Below are 12,513 nucleotides of genomic sequence, written 5' to 3' on the forward strand. Positions count from 1 at the left end.
CCATTGATCTTCTCATTGTTTTTACACATAAAATCTAGTTTTATCTAAATAGAATATGTTTATGATGTTAAGTCTCAACGAAAAGTCATGATGTCTTTCTCAATATAGGTTTAACTTTTTATTTGTCTTGGGGTGAATTTTAAATGCGTTTACCATGAAGGTCTTATACTTATTTCAGAAGACTTATTCTAGGGAACTTTATGCTTTTCTTAATGATATTTTATAATACTGTTTGATCCAGAGTATTTTGACATCTGAATTGGGTTTAGAAATGCAGGTGTGTTTTGTGAGGCCATAGGCCTGTAAGAGGCCCAACCAGTCCAGGGACATTGAGGTGGGGTGGATACTGAGATGGGGAAGGCTGGTCTCGGTCCCCTTCTCTCTATATCTGTTGGGCTTACTATATCTTAAATATTCCATCTACTTCCTGGATGCACATCTGCCAAATGTAGGCACATTAGGGCTCTGACTCTGCTATCTTATTCCCTTATAAGGGAAAAAAAACACTTTCAGCCATATCTGATCTGTCATTGTTCATCTATTCAGCCAGGTAATATAATTTGTGTTTTTTTAAAAAACATTTCTCATAAAATAGAAAACCTTTGCAAGTATATGTACTATAAGTTTTTTCTTTTCTCCATAAGCAAGGACAAGAGTCCACACAGGGAGTGATTTCTGGAGTGGGTTTTAGTAACTTCGTTTATGAGAATTGCCATTTAGAGTGTGTGCTACATGTATATGATGAATGCTGTGCATGGAAATAATATGGGACCCATTTTGTAAATGTGGTGACTCGTCATATTTGCTGATGGTGTCTACTGACACTATCTACTGGAAAGATAGATCAATAACTGTGCCTAGAATTTCCTTTGGGATATTTTATTGGATGGTGATAAATTTGGCTAAGGAGGAAAAAACTACTTGACTAAGTTAGGGAAATCAAAGACAAAAACAGGTGTGTGTGTAAGAGAAAAAGTGAATGAAAAGAACGTAAGGATTTGTACATAGATGTCCATGTAGGATGTAATTAGAGATTCAAGGAAATCTTTGGGGGCTAGCACACAGAAATGGATCTTTGGATGTATTCTGAAAGATAATGAGTAGACATCCTACTGGTGTCATGTGTTGTGGACAATCACGAGGACAGATGCATGCAGAGGAGGCAAGTATCTGTCACGGTACTTAATGTCTATCAATTGGAAACCACTGTGTTAACAATCTGCTGCCTTAACAGAATGCTGTATTGTCTATAGAAATATAACCTTACGCTGTTTTAGAAAATTGCTATAAGGTTGAGATTGACACATACTATATACTTTTTATTTTAAATAAAATAATTTGGGAATTAAGATATTAAAAGAATGTCAACAGCCATTGGGAGCATCTGCTTCTACAGGGAGATAGGGAACAATGGAAATCCACTCATAGAAGTAGGAGAAAACCATATGGAAGTCAAGGCATTATAACATTAAGAATTTGTGTGTGTACAGTCAGTTACTGTAGCCATAAAGAAAGTCCAGTAAGATCTCTGCCAATCTAAGGAATGATACTTTGGTATGGATTCACTGTTTCTTCCCTGTAATTTTTTTATTAATATCATGTTGGCCAAGACTTTTGTCATTCTGGTCCCAATTTCATATGGCATTCTAATTCCAGTTGGCTGCATTCTTTTAATATCTTAAGCCCCAAATTCCTGAAAGCTTAAGATGATTAACCTACCTTATATTTTACTTACTAGCCGTAGGTTGTTAGTTAGCCTTCAAGACAGCCAAAGTTCAGCAATTAACCATCCAATTTAACTGGCTGTGACAGCTGAGTTTCTAGGTTCAGGCAATTCACCTTAGCAGGGACGGGAAATGTGAAGGACAGTGATTTCCACAAAAACATTTCTAGTATAATTATATTCTTGTAAGATTATTCAGAGAAATGAGAACATTATTTATGTTTTCTAAACAATAAAATAAACAAATACATTTTATTTTTTCCCCTTTCCCCATTTGTTCCTTCATTCAGCAAATCACTCATTTCCTTCTGGCAGTGAGAAACAACACATGAAAAGAGCAGTGATTAAAAGAAGTCACAGCCAATCAAATTAACATTCTTTAATTCCAATTGCGGGACATTATGACAACGTAAATGGCTCAGTACCCAACTCAAGCTCACACCAATACTTGATCTGAACTTCTAAGTCGCAGTTAATAATACAAATAGAAATGACAAGGTAGGCAGATCAAAAACAGATGGATTACTATGGGTCAATGGCGACAGGAAATAGCTTCTGTGTTGTGCAATTCTAACGTGTACCATTAAGATGTTATTCCATGTCCACTGGACTTTTGAAATGAGACAACACTGCTGCATTGTGGCTAAGAAGAGTCTCCTTTAACAGTCATCTGGAAAGTGAGAGACTTGGGGAGATAGACACAGACTAGGCCTAGAATGATGTTTTGAATTATAGAAAAATGAACGCAATGATAGACTTTCAGAAATGGGAAGAAGGAATACACACATGCCTTGTCCTTGCTTTAGGAAGGAATGCAGCAGGAAAAGCTGGGTGAAAGAAGCTGTTTTGAACATTACACCAAGTAAATATCAGAATGGGTGGAGCAGAGGATCAAAGTCCAAAGCATCATAGAACTTGCAGGGAAGTTTACTATCTCTTCCTCTGGTTTCTCACAAGCTAGATCTAACAATTCCCAGGTACTGAGAGAGACAAGGGGAGCCCCAGGAGAATCTTGGTAATTCATTATGGCATTAATAGTGAGAACAAATTTCCTAGTAGCCCAGATAATGGGGAGAAAGCCCCTATTTCATATGCCCCCTTAAAATTTGAGATACATTAAAAATGAATCTCATACTTCAGCCTGCAGCTTCATACAATTACCCCACATCGCAAAGTGGCAGAATCTCTCTCTTCCTCCCTCCCTCCTCCTCCCCTCTCTCTTTCTTTTTCTCTTTCTCCATCTAAACAAGAAGTATTCTATTAAATGTTAAAATTAAAGCTGGGCCCTAGTGGCACATCCTAGCTACTCAGGAGTCTGAAATCTAAGGATCATCATTCAAAGCCTACCAGTGAAAGAAGTTCGTGAGACTCTATTTTCAATTAACCACCAGAAAACTGAAAGCAGAGCTGTGGCTCAAAGTGGAAGAACACCAGCCTCGAGCAAAAGTGGTAAGGGACAGTGCCCAGAAGGGTCTGATTCAAGTCACATGACCTAAATAAATAAATTAATAAATAGCTAAAGTTAAAGAAACCAGCAGTTCATATCTGTAATTCTAACTACTCAGGAGGTTGAGATCTGAGGATCAAGGGACAAAGTCTTCAAGAAAATTAAAAGTCTGAGATTTGATCTCCAGTTAATCAGCCAAAATTAGAGCTGGACATATGGTTCAAGTGTTAGGTAGAGCTCTCGTTATAAGTGAAAAGAATCTTGAGTCCTGCATTCAAGCCCCAGATCTAGTATTTTTTTAATAAAAGAAGAGAAGTAATAATGGACCTGAATAAATATTCTTTAAATTAGATATATAAATAACCAACAGGTTTATGAAAATGTCATTATTTATCATGAAAAATGCAAATCAAAGCCACATGAGTTAACACCTCACTCTTGGAAGAATGTCTACTATGTAAAAGGCAAAATCTAGAAAGGATAAAGGACTTGTTTTGTAACTAGTAGGTAGGAAAAGAAAATGGTGTACAGGCTCATAAAAATTTCAATTAGGCTAAGGGAATGGCCTGGTGGCTCATACCTGGAATACCAGCTACTTGGATGTACAGAGATAGAAGGATCATGCTTCAAGGCCAGTCTGGACCAAAGAAAGGTAACAAAACCATTTACCTGGAAACAAAGCACAGTGGCTCATGGTTGTAATGCCTGCTGCTTGGGAGGGAGAGAATAGAATCAAGGTCAAAGCTAACTCAGACAAAAATACAAGAGCCTAAACCTAAAACTAAACAAGCTAAAGCAAAAAGGGATTGAGGCATGGTACAAATTGTAGAGGGCTTTGTCTTGTGATTACAAGGTCATGAGTTCAAACTCCAGTACTGCCAAACTAGACAAATACATAGAAAAGACCTACAATATGGTTTAGTAATCCCACGTCTTAGTATAAAGTAAAAAAAGGAAATGGGTGTGCTGAAGCGATGCTTGCCTGTCCTCTGGTGACTTCTAGCAGTCTTCACAACAACTAAGAGATGGGAACGAAACAAATGCCCTTAAGTGGTTGAGATTCACAGTGAATAATTATATTAAGTGAAGTAAACCAGGCTCAGAAAGACAAATTCTTTATGATCTCACAGAAAATGTGAAAAGTTGATCCTGTGAAGACAAAATTAGAGGTGTGATTTCTAGATCTTGTGGGAAGACCTGAGGAGGAGGGGTTTCATTATTTTAACTTTTGGTTTGAAGTATAGAAGGATATTTTACCTAGAGAAAAAACAAACATAAGAGTTTATTACATACAATGTTATTCAGACATTTTTCATTTTCTAATTTATGTGTACTATACAAAGAAGTGAAGATAACATTTCATTTGAACTACTAAGAATGACAACCTGATCCGAAACAATCCATGTCAGTGCTTGAAAACCCAAGTGAGAATTTCCACATTTCTTTATTTTAAAATGTCTGATTTGAGCAAAGATCTATGCCAACATGCTGAGAGGTAGAATTAGGGGTGGCACAAAAAGTGGGAGCTATACTAGGTCTATAAGAACCTGTAAGGTGTCTGGAGGACTGGGTCCTTACTGCTAGAAAAGGAGGGTACTAAGGGTCCAGATAGAACATTCTCTAGGACTTGTGATTTTCTAAAGCTTCAGGGCTAATGCCCATGCCAACAGTGCTAAAGGATGAAGGCAAATTTGAGTAACTGTACTTTTCGAGGACAAATTTGATCCTGAACCCATGGGCTGATACTGGAAAGAAAAACCTAAGATGGACCAAGCCACTTTGAGGTTGATGATACAAAGCAGCAAGCACCCAAAGAGCAGTTTTGTAGAAAAGGAAGGACTTAGGATTGGGGGAGCAGGAGAGGCGTACACCTATGGTGACAGGAATGGGGATGAGCCAGTGTGACTGAGAAACTTATTTGTATCAGTTAAAAATACTTAATGTGGTGTCCAGGAGTGTGGTCTAGTGGTAGAGTGCTCGCCTAGTATGCATGAAGCCCTGCGTTCGATTCCTTGGTGCCACATACACAGAAAAAAGCTGGAAGTGGTGCTGTGGCTCAAGTGTAGAGATCTAGCCCTAAGAAAGCTCAAGGACAGTGCCTAGGCCCTGAGTTCAAGCCCCAGGACTGGCAAAAATTACTGAATTTAAATTTAAGGTAATACTTGAAATCATTCAGTTTATTTCAGTTCCCAGTGGATCAAAAGAAGAATAAATATATGAATGAAGAACAATGGACAATGATCTCAAGCCCTCAAAAAATTAAAGGACATGCTTCTAAATAATCCTATCTTAACAATACTAGATATATTTTACCCAATGTCGTATTACTCAGCCATAAAGAATAATGAAATTATGTCATTTGCAGAGAATGGGACTGGCGATCATGTCAAGTAAACTGAGATCACGTTAAATCAGATTGAGGAAGAAGGATGTTATGAGTTGTCTTCTCAAATGAAGAACGTAGACCTAAAAAATAAAAGAATGGTGTTTGTGCAAAAGGGAGGGACTCTTTGAGAACCACTGGGAGAGTAGGGGGTGGAAGGAAAGGATACTGGGAGAAATCTCAGGAAAGGTGAGAAAATTAGATCACTGCAGTAAATACATGGAGAGAAAACCATACCAATTCTAGACAATGTTTTACTGACACTTAAACTCACTTCTGAGACTGGTAATAGTCTCAGGTGAATACTTAGAAATACAAAAGTGAAAACTACAATCAAAATACTTCATGTGTCAACAAACAAAAATCCAAAAAATATTTGTAAGGCAAATGTAGCAATATATGAAAATAATACATGAGAAACAAGTGGAATTTTTTTCAGGGAAGGCATGATTAGGTGGTATTTGGAAAGTAGTAAAATGTAATTCAACACATGACAACACACAGAAGAAAAATAAGAAACAAGATCATAGAATTTGATGTAGAAAAAGAAAATATAATATCGTCAGCGATAGGAGCTCTCAGGTAACTAAACATCAAAGGACACTTTAGGAAGAAAATCTACCAAAAAAAAAAAGCAACAACAACAACAAAAAACCTACCCCCAAATCACCCTAGAACTAACCTCATGTGAATGGTAGTAGAATTGTATTAGAAAATCAAGTAAAGACGAATCATAAAAAGTATTAGAATAAACTCATGGTGTTTATATTACCTGATTTTAAGTCTCATTATAAAGGGATAATGCTGAAGATGTGGTAGGTGAATGTACATAATTGATGGAAGAAAATATAGAAATAAGCCCACGTGTGAGTGGCCAACTGAGTTCTGACAAAATATAAGCAGTTATTTATTAGAAATAAATGAATATTCCATTAAATAAATTGTCTTGGAAAAATTGAAGATTCATATACAAAATAATGAACCTCAACCTAAATCTCACTCAGTGTGAGCATTAACTCAGGGCCACGGAATTTAAATATGAAGTGTTTATTGATAGATCTTTGAAAATCTTTGTGACTTAAATTTAAGAAAGGAATTCTTAGATATGAACCCTCAAGGATAATTTTCATTTTAAAAAATGATAAATTGTATGCTCTATAGACATAATGTCTTATTACATAGACATGTATCTAGACATACAAACCCTCAGCTTAATTCTAATTATGTTCTAAAACCTAAATGCCAGTGATTGTATATAGAGATTCCCTTCTTGAATATTTGTTTGTTAAACATGACATTTGAAATATGCTGTAAAAATCAATGTTAATAAATTCTTTAATAAAAAATTTAAAATAATTTGCTCTGTGAAGAATCCTGGTAAGCAAATAAAAAACAAGTCATGTACTGATAAAAAATACATATTATATACTTTGCAATTGACATGTACTAAATATATAATATATTTAAAAATTATCAGAAACTAATATTTAAAAAGCAAAATCCATTAAAATATGTGTAAAATGTTTGCACAAATACTTACCAAAGGGTGTATATACTTGACAGATCAATACATTAAAAGATATCCCATGTTATAATCATTTTATGTGTTAGGGAAGTTTAAATTAACACTATGATAGGTAATAGTAGATACTTATTAGTTTTTTAAATTATTCAAATATTGGAAAACAGGTTATGAGGAGGAGGCCTAACAAATGAAAAATCTAAATGCACTTGCTGATAAATATGCAAACAATACAGCTAATCTGCAAAATCTGTAAGCAATTTATTATAATGTTAAACTGAGTTACACACAACTTTTGGCTCATAATAAAAGGAAGGTTTTGTTACAGCTCTGTTTAGAAATGCCTGAAACAGAATTTGGATAAACAAACTGTGGTACATCTATACAATGGAATATTTTTCAGCAATATGAAAGAATGGGCTCTAGACACATCAAACAACTTGAAGAATCTCAGAAACATTATACTGAGTGAAACAAAAACCACCTTGGAGTTTATATATTCTAAGATTATATTTGAGGAAGAACAAAATTACAATGACAGAGAATAAATCAATGGTTGCCAGTGATTAGAAATAAAAATTGTGTGACTGTCAAGGAATAACTATCTTTTGATGTAACATTATTGATCTCAGTGACATGCATTAAAATCCCCAGAACTGTGTGCCGCAATAAAATCAATGTTACAAAAACAAGACGAAGATTGCTAGATGTGATAACTCTTGCAATCTCAGCTGCTTGGGAGGTAGGTCAAGAGAATTGTGGTCCTATGCCAGCACTGGGTAAAAAAGAGAGACCCTGTCTGAAAAATAACTAGAGTAAAAAAGGGCTGGGGGCATGGATCAGTGGGTAGAGCATTCATCTAGCCAACACAAGTGTCCAAGGCCACCCCAGTGACATAAAAAGACATATATTGGTGCATGCACAAATACATATATGAGTCTACATGTGGAGGAGAGATTGGAGGGGTATATATGGATGCTTTCACCCCACAGGAAACACTTCTGGAATTATCCTGCTGACTGAAACTTGGGAAATGTTTTTAGCATCTGTTACCTGTCTGTAAATATTTCACTGACTTTACTTATGGAAAATGATTCGCTTCTGGGCAGAGATGCCTCTAATCATGGAGAAGAAACCAATATTGCTGTGAACTTTTTTAGTCCCCAGTCCTTTTTGAACACAATGCTTGTCTTGAAGAGCAAGCCCTCTCTCCCAGCCCAAGGTCTGGGGCTGTAAGTTAAACCAACTCACCGTCCCATATGGGGAAGCATGAGGCCTCTGCCTGTTCCAGAAGCAATAAAGGCTATGGACTCCATGTGCTTGGTTGAACAGTGATAGGATAGCTCATGAAATGACAGGGTTTGGTGGCCCACAAGTCTGTCCGTGGACAGTGTCTCCCTTGCGTTTGTGGGTTGAAGAACTTCATCACAAACAGGGCAGACACAGATTGGATCCTCACTGAGTGTTAAGAGAGAAGTGGACAATGATAAGTTTTGGTGATGTTCTCCAGAACCGTGGGAATTATGAGCTCTGACATTTTGTCTGGTAATCCTCTGAGAATCTCAGAAGAGAATAGCATTTGATGCAGAGAAGCCCTGTGTAGCACTCCAGCAAGTCTTGCATGATTGCATTGTTGGAGGACAAATCTGACCGAAAGTGAGGTAAAGCCACTTTGGCCCGAAAGGACAGGTAGCTTGGTTTGTGTTCTTCCACGAATTGCAGGTTTTATACTGATGGGGAGAGGCTGCAGGCCATGGTAATGATTATGGTCTGAAAGTCTGGAGATACATTTCCTGGATTTGCATCCCTGTGCTGATAATCACTTTCTTTGTGACTGTAGCCAAGTAACTCATCTTCTCTGCACCTTACTTTCCTGGTAAAGGGAAAGGGGAAGATGGTTGTTCTTGCTGTACAGATCTGTGACTGGTTCAGTAACAAAAGGTGAGAGCACCTCATATCCCTGCATGTGGCAAAATACACAGTGTAAGCATGCACACTGGGATCATTCAACTGGTACACGTTCTTATTCTTGTAACACAGATTAGTGGTGCTGAACTGAAAGGAAAATCCTCTCAGCTCTTAGTCCATTCTTGACTTGGCTGGTGTCAGTGAAGAAAGTGCTTTAGCAGGTAACTTCCCAGCTTCCACATACCATGAGGTAACCCAGCCTTAGCCTTTGGACCTTGTGTTTTTTTAACTGTAGAAAGGAGTACAAAGGAGACTTTACATCGTTGGGCCCCAAGATTCCTTTATATTCCCCAATTCTCCACTCCAGGAAGGGGAGAGTGACTTTCTCCTAATTCTTCCTAACCCTGCCTGATGCTGTTTCCTAGTTCTGTGAGAATTTAGTAAAAAGACCAACATTTCCCTCTAGTGGGGAACAGAGAGCAGTGACTTGCCTCCATGATTCTCTACTGAAAAGAAATGCTGTTCGTGGCAGAGGAATGGGTAGATAAGTAAGGTGACATGATACCATTGGCTTATTGAGAAAGATGAGGCCCTTGTTTGTGACGAACATTCCCTAACTTTACTATTGATGATTTAAGTATAACCTACATGGAAATAAGCATGACAACAGAGCATTAACTTGCCTGTAGTGTGGAGACTGTTGGTTAGTGATTAAGAAAAAGAAGGTCATTAAAAATAGCATCTAGGGCTGGGAGTTTGGCCTAGTGTTAAAGTGCTTGCCTAGCATGCGCGAAGACCCGGGTTTGATTCCTCGGTACCACATAAGTAGCAAAAAGCCAGAAGTGGTGCTGTGGCTCAAGTGGTAGAGCCCTAGCCTTGAGAAAATCCAGGGACAGTGCTCAAGCTCTGAGCCCAAGCCCAGGACTGGCAAAAAAAAAAAAAAACCCTAAAAATAGCATCTAACTTTATATCTGAGAGATAGGCAACAGCCTCGAGGAAGAAGCATAAAGTGCACTAGATTCCAACTTAAGTTTTATGTGATCAGGAGGGGCCCAATAATTTCACAAGACTTAAGAACAACAGAGTGGCTCTTCCGGTTTAGAGGCAACTGTTTGTGATGCTTTTGAAATACATTTTTTTTGGTATTTCTCTTGTTTTTCAAATAACATGACTATATATTTCTAGGTTTTTCTGCTTTGTACACTTTGTCTTAACTTTTCTATTTAGAAGGGAGAGTCTTACTTCTTTTCGTTTATCATGCCCATGTCCTCTTAATGCCTTCATTTGCCTCTGGATTTTATATCACTCCATTTTCCCCTGATAGACATGGCTACTGATTTTGTGAATACTTAGCAACACGTTGTCATTATGATGCATAGTCCATGCTTCATATATATACTTCCTATAAGCATATGAAGTAATGTGTTTCTATTTACTTTCCTGAAAAATATAACCCCGAAAGTCAATGATTTAATCGTTTGTTGGCTAACTTTCTTTATACTTAAGATAAAATCAAGTCTTAATTATTCTTTGTGTAAACCCTCATTAGCTCAACCCAAATGCCTTTGAAAATTATATTTAAGAAATAATTTTATTATAGTAATTCCTTCTTTCCTCCCAGCTCCATAGCTCCATGGCTGTATTTAAGTAAGCTTGTTGTTCTGTCCTTCCCATAATGTAATATGGCCTTTGGCACTATTTTGAGTGGCTTCTTTTATTTGAAACTTCTTTCTTGGCTTATTTCCTCCTTCACCCAAAACAAAACAAAAATATAAATATAAAAAGGGAAGAAAAACTAACCCACAGCTTTTAAGAAGCCATGCATAATTCGGAACTTTAAGACCTTATCAGTTTGAAAATACTTTGTTGCATCTGTATTCAAAATTGGCAACATTGTTTTTGCTTAGCTGTCACATATGGGAAATGGATAACTTTTCTCCCCATAGCCTTCTGGCTCGGGTGTTAAATTGAAATGTTCTTCTTCCTGTACATAAAGTCTATCTTTTCTCCCCACGTTCTGAAAGACTTCCATGGTAAAGTCTTGCAGTGAAAGTTTGTGGATGGGCGATGCTGAATCCTTTGGAACAGAGAGTCATGTGCTTTTAGAGGGAAAAAAGGATTTGTTTCTTTTAGGAATTATTATTTGTCCTTGGTGGGGCTTGAATTTAGGACCTGGGTGCTGTCCCTGAGCTTTTCTGCTCAAAGCTAGTGCTCTACCACTTTCAGCCACAGCTCCACTTCCAGTTTTCTGTTAGTCAATTGGAGATAAGAATCTCATGGACTTTCCTGCCCCAGCTGCTTCAAACTGCCATTCACAGATCTCAGCCTCTTGAATAGCTAGGATTGCAGGCATGAGCTACCAGTGCCCAACTTTTTCATTTTGTTCTGCCTTTTATAATAGTTACTAGGTTTTATCTCCAAAAACTCATTCCCTTCAACTTCCATGTTTTTCATCATATTTCTCAGAATTCTAGGAACCTTCTGGTCCTCTTTGGCAGTGTTTTTTAATTTGTCTATTCTTGTTTTTATAGACTACATTTCTTCTCTTCTCATTTGGCTGCTTACTAATGGTAGCACTTTGTAAAGTGTCTGTACAGTATTGGATTCTTTTCCCCCTTCCCTCCTCCCTTTTCCCCTCTCCTTCTCTTTTTCTAGTTCATCTCTTTCTTCTGCCTTTCCCCTCTAACAAGCTTCTTTTTAAGATTATCTTTTTTTTAATTGTAATTAGTAAAAGGGTTACATGATATTTGCCAGATAGAAGGTGCATTAATTCACATACATTGATACCCTTTCACATGTCTTGGTACCCATTACCCTCCCCCCTAAGATTATCTTTAAGTAGTTGTACAAGAGGTTGTCCTTTGTGATCATGGTATCTCCCCTGCCAGGTAAGTATATGTTATCGCTCATCTCTTTTGCCATCCCTTGGTTATCTCATATTGTTACAATTTTTTACCTTGTTATCTGATATATTTTATATGTGCTTAATTGGTTATTTGAAATTGGATTGGGATGGGGGAAATCAAGTGGGGGGGAGGGGGGAGGGAAATGAGGGCCATGTCATGAGAAAGAGTATCAATGTTTGTGAAGTAATGCACCTTCTATCTGGTGAATATAATGTAACCCTTCTATTAATCACAATAAAATTATATTAAAAAAGTCCTTCAACAAAGCAGTTTAGGGATATACTGCATCTTGATTAATAGTAAAAGCTTGTCTTTGGTGTTAGGTGTTTTCCAGTGATTGACAGCTTTTAAATGGGGACACTAGCGTCTGATGAGAAGTATCATGTGTGTCAAATGGGATTTTTCCCCCTTTAGAGAGTTTACACCATGGAGTTACCACTGTGTGCTTGCTATGGGGAGGAGGGGACTCAGAAGCCAGTGGTTTCAGGACTTTTCATAAAATGCACCCAATTGTTATACAGTCTGTACAGGATCTTTTCTAATCTACTGGACATGCCTGGCTTCCAGCACTCCAGTTTCTATGCGGGAAAAGGGAAGGCATGACAACATGGCATCGCTGAGGAT

General features: G+C 37.4%; 1 long non-coding RNA gene across 1 annotated transcript in view; it reads left to right on the top strand.

Annotated features, from left to right (window-relative positions):
- LOC150055970 (uncharacterized) overlaps window positions 1-12,513 on the top strand; it is a 318,051-nt gene that overhangs the window by 153,763 nt on the left and 151,775 nt on the right. The window lies entirely within an intron of this gene.

The sequence above is a fragment of the Megascapheus bottae genome, chromosome 13 (assembly GCF_031878675.1).
Source record: "Megascapheus bottae isolate mThoBot1 chromosome 13, mThoBot2.hap1, whole genome shotgun sequence".
NCBI lineage: Eukaryota > Metazoa > Chordata > Mammalia > Rodentia > Geomyidae > Megascapheus > Megascapheus bottae.